This window comes from Octopus bimaculoides, chromosome 1 (assembly GCF_001194135.2).
Source record: "Octopus bimaculoides isolate UCB-OBI-ISO-001 chromosome 1, ASM119413v2, whole genome shotgun sequence".
NCBI classification, from domain to species: domain Eukaryota; kingdom Metazoa; phylum Mollusca; class Cephalopoda; order Octopoda; family Octopodidae; genus Octopus; species Octopus bimaculoides.
This window is the reverse complement of record NC_068981.1, coordinates 108,443,895-108,449,692: the sequence shown is the minus strand read 5'-3', so window position 1 is coordinate 108,449,692 and position 5,798 is coordinate 108,443,895.

Here is a 5,798-nt window from a genome sequence, read left to right as displayed (position 1 = left end):
GGATATTGCATCGAAATGATCATAGGTCATAATAAAGCTTTTACAATGGATCGTATTTTAGCTCTTATTTAAATCGATATAATATATATATAAATATATATATAATATAAATATTTTGTACATATATTTTATATATATATAAATTATATATATATTTTATATATACATCTATATTACATATATATATTATATTTATATATATATTATATCGATTTAAATAAGAGCTAAAATACGATCCATTGTAAAAGCTTTATTATGACCTATGATCATTTCGATGCAATATCCAGATCAATTCATGCATATTATAAAATATGGAATATTGTATCTCTTCAGGGTCGGATTGATTCATTGCAGACAGTAAACATAGACAACATTCATAGGCAACATTCGTAGTTGTCCTATAATTACATGTAAAAAAACAAGTTGAAAAGACATGATACGTAATGAAACTGTATAGCATATCGGTATTGAAACCGTTAGAAGACAAAGTAAATGAGAATTGATGCTAATTTAGGATGTTATCCTATGAAGTTAGATAACGAACCAGTACGGAACGCTGTACATTTAAAAAAAAAACCGTTGGACTTATGAAATTAAATTTAAAAAACTCAGCCCGAAGAAAAAACCATTAGATATTAAAAATATTTTTTTTTACACAAGTTAATGGTCAAATAGAAGTAAATCTTAATAGATGGAAGGAATTTAGATTGAAGAAAGGTGCAGATTGCCGCTATTTTCATGTAGAAAAAAGAAATCGTGAAATACTTGAGTCCATAATTCAATGAGAAATTGCAGAAAATTTGATAATTCATTCCGACGAATGGCCAGCATACTCCAATCTAAATCATCTAAATTTCCGCCATTCAGCTGTCAACCACCAAAGACCTTATGCTGATCCAAACACTGGAACCAATACTCAAGCAATTGAAAGAATCTGGTTGGATTTGAAAATTCGTATTTTGAAAAAGATGTAGAGTGAGCCAAAGAACTTTCCAATTTCATCTTGATTATTTCTGTTGGCTGCAGATGAGGAAGAGTGCTGAAGACCTTTTTCTTACGTTTCAAGTAGATGTTCGCTCAGTTCCTCGATAAAAGTATAACACACCAAAGTAAATTTGCTCACATAGATCACACGCCGAAGTAAACTAAAAAGTAACCTAAAGTAATCTCCCCTTAAGAAACCAACATTATCATCGATATAGTGACCATATAGATTGGTCTTGTAAAATAGGTGAAAATAAAGATCTCAATATAATTTATAAACAAGTTGGTGTAATAGTGATATATCTTGATAACCATGCCTACTCCATTCAATTCCTCTCAGAAATCATTTGAGTGAAAGAAGTCATTTAAAGTGATGCTATGATTGGAGAGGCGAAGAAGTATAAGGATATTAAGTCAATGTCTGATGCAGTGATCAAAACATACCTTAAGAGCCGAGAAGTCGTCATCGATGACAAGGACAGTAACTAGAAACAACATAAGTTTGTTAAGATTAGAACAATGAAATAATTTCAAGCGGTGACGATAGGGCGGTCGGGAGTAATGGACTTACAAATTTAATAATATGAAATGTATATTTTTTTTATATAATTTCAAACTGAAACTGCGAACTCTTAGTTACATGTCATAAACGACAAATAGTTTGGCAATCGGAAACATGAAAATTTAAATTATATAAAATATAAAGTGCATGCCTCTGCCTGAGCTATACGTTCAAGGATAATAATTTAAGACAATTGGTGGTGCTCCTTTGGTGTGTGGTCTACAAGGGAGAATACTTTAAGTTACTTTTTAAATTATTTTGTACATACTTAACATTGTAAATGTATTTTTTCAAAATTCTTACTCTTTTAATAAGAAAACCATATAATAATTAAAATAAACGCGTAGATCACCCACCAAAGTAAATTTGCTCACATAGGTCACACGGAATGTAACACTAACACAAAGTAAACTAAAAAGTAACCTAAAGTAATCTCCCTTTAAATTGTAGATTGCACGACAAAGTATCACGTTTCTTTTTCTTAAGAAATGATGTGAATTTAGTACTGGTTTCTCGTAAAAATGCGACTACCTTCGTCTCGTGGCTGATCACATTGTAAAAATCTTTAGCCAACATCATACGGGTTTTTAGAAATTGAAAAGCTAAAATGTAACCTAAAGTAATCTCCCTTGTAGATCACGCGCCAAAAGCGCACCCAATTGACACTCTTTCGTATGTACGTTTTCAAAACTCAAAAGTAACTGTCACCAAAAACACTGGCTCATACTTTAAAGGGAGATAACTCCTAAGGATAAAATTTGAGTTGTTTTGCTTGTATCGTTTCCCGTTTTAAAATACTGAAATTAAGCTACTACACGGAGCGTGAAGAAGCGTGATCCAGCAGCAACAAGGGTGTTTGGCTCATGTTCCAAAGACCGTGGGTTTAATTCCTAGACCAAGAAGTACATTGTACCCATGAGCAAGATATTTCCTTTCACATTTCTCTAACTTAATGGGTTCCAGTGGGATGATAGTACAACCCTCTCTTCCTCAAGAGTAGAGACCTAAAACAGTTAGTGAAAACTTGGTATGTTATCAAGCCATACTCGCTCGTGAGTGACGGCTGGCTGTACTATTACAGACAGAAAACATTTCACACCTTCAAGAAATATCATTTTATGGTTGACAACAGCACCACTGCATTCACAGAGAGCAGAAAACATAATAAGGAAATCAAAACAATGCAAAACACATTCAGATAACTCACAGATACAGTGTGTTTAAACAATATATTATGGATTATAACAATTGTATCTGCGTTCCCAGTTTCTCTACAAAAAGTCTTAATAAACTACAAAGAACATAAAACAACTCACTACACATGACATCATAGTTTGTACATAGACCATATTCACAACAAAACGAAAAGTACCCTTTTGGTACCAAACCATCCAAGAGTGTCCCTTGTTCTATGATACAGACTTACCATTTTAAAGTGATCTCAATTAAAACCTTCCATCATTATTTCATGTTAACTTATGTTCTAGAGACTAGCTTAATAATAATTTCAATTTTTGGCACAAGGCCAACAATTTTGTGGAAGGGGCAAAGTTGATTACATCGCCCCCAGTGCTTAACTGGTACTTATTTTATCGACCCTGAAAGGATGAAAGGCAAAGTTAACCTTAGCAGAATGACACAGAACGTGAAGACGAAATGCCACTAAACATTTTGCCCAGTGTATTAACAGTTTTGCCAGCTCACCATCTTAAATACCAACTTAATGACAGGCACATTTGTAACACAGCATATTTCCCCTGTCACTGTATGAAAAACTAACTTCAGACACCAAAATATACAGCACCACTACATCTTAAAAACAATATCTCTCCTACTCAGTGCAGATAAACATAAAAACTGGTACACACAGAAATAGCTGTAGCATCACTCGTGCCAAAGACTGCCGGAATGTAAACCACCACTGATAAGTGTAAAGGAACAAAAATGCTCATATTCTGAGAATCAAATTCCTTTACCTCCACCCTGGCTGTCACCAGAATCTACAAGCATACAAGAGAGTGTAAAACATTCAGACTATTACACTACACCCCATACAATTTACTCGTTGGTCTTAGAATGTACACTATGGTCCTCAGTCAGATGGTGGTATAATATAATTAGAACAGACCCGTGGATTGCACATAATTGTTTGGTTGACTGTAAGTGGGCCATAATTCAGTTTGATCAGAACTGACTTTGGGCTATACAACAAACACATAATAAACAAACATGAACATACATATTGATATTATTTTAAATTTATCATTTTTGTACTGAAGTTAGTGTGTCAAAATGGGGTGTAATTTCTCTCACATGTAACCCTAAACATAATTAGACAAGCATAAATATGACTATTTTCCAGACTGAGACTTCATTGTCATCAACAGTTGACACAGTTGACACACAGAAGCACTTTGTCTTTCATCTCAGACAAAATGTGTTGTACACTTATAGAGATTGTCTATTTTTTTCTTACTGAAACTAATACACTTTATCAACTAAGGTCTCAAATACCTGCTCAAACAGGTTTATGATTAAAGTATATACAATCAAGTAAAGATTGGAAATTCTTCATGAACTTTTACTAAAAATTGTTGTGGAGGACACCCTGAGTGAGAGAAGTGGGCTGTTCCACCACAAATAAACAGCAGACAGACACACCAACTGGAGTCAGCCGGCAATGTACGCTATTCAAGCCAGTCACGCAGATGACAAAGTACATCATTATAATGCGGGACATAACAGTGGTGATGAGAATTCGAACTACACACAGTGAAGACACAACAGTGGCAACAAGGAATGTTTGAAATTGCTAACTAAAGACACAACAGTAGCGACAAAAATTCGAACACATTCGAGACATAACAGTGTTGAAGAAGGATTCAAACTAAAGATATTAAAAATCCTGTTGTGGACAGATTTGAACTACACACAAAGAAAAATATTAAAAATCCTGTTGAAGAAGGATTCGAACTAAAAGCAGTGAAAAATAGTAAAAATCCTGTTGAAGAATTATTCAAACAACATGCAGTGAAAATATTAAAAATCCAGTTGAAGAAGGATTCGAACACATGCAAGATATAACAGTGAAGATATAACAATAAAAGTTTCGCAAGACACAACACTGGTGACAAGGATTCAAATTTCATGCACTCCGCAACAGTGGGACACAGATAAAAAAATGATAATAATAATAACAATATTAATAATACTGTGTGAAGAAGAACAAAAAAAATAATAATAATAATAATAATAATAATAATAATAATAATAATAATACAAGTCCATTGAAGAATTTCAGTCAGGTCGCTATGTGTTGGTATCGCTACCGGTAACAATGTAGAGCTGATACTACCTGGATAATTCTGAAGAAAAAAAATTCTGTGTGAAAAACAAAAAAAAAAACCAGAAAAAATAATATAAGTCCACTGAAGGATTTTAGTCAGGTCACTCATGTGTTAGTAGTGCTACTGGTAACAATGTACAGACGGTACTAACTGGGGCATTCTAGAGGAAAAAAAAAATTATGTATGTGGGAAGAAAAGAAATAGAATACGAAAAAAAATTCTATTGAAAAAAGATTTTGCTGTAATACATAGTTAAAAAAATAATAATTCTGTGTGTGGAATAAAAGGAATGGAATAATAAAAAATATATATATAATAATGCTGTGTGAAGAAAAAATAAATCTCAAAAGGGGAGGTGTTTTGGAGGATACTCCGAGTGAGAGAAATGGGCTGTTCCACCACAAATAAATAGCGAACAGGCACAACAACTGAAGTCAGCCGGCGAGGTACACCGTTTGGGCCAGTCATGCAGACGACAAAGTACGTTGTTATAATGCAGGACATAACAAAAATGTAGATGATACAAATGGTTTTTTTAAACAATTATGTTAATAAAGAATAAAAAGTTTTGAATGGTGCAACAATGCACTATAATACAAAAAATGGACTATATACCTGTTGTAATTTAGTTATATATAGTCCGATGATATTTCGGAATACAAATCCTTCTTCAGATATTCTTAGATGGAGTCGCTGCTATAATCTGTTTTCCAACAGCTTTTCTTTATTCAGAAGCATCTCAGCAGTGGTCTCATGAAGCTCCTTCCGGAATTCCTCATGAGAAGTGTGTGAGGTCGGCTATGTTTCAATCTCGTGTGTGTTGGTACATCTGTAACGCTGCTTCTAAGTTATACTTGACTTCAGACTGAATATAACGGAAGAAGGGGAGATCCACACCGAGTTCT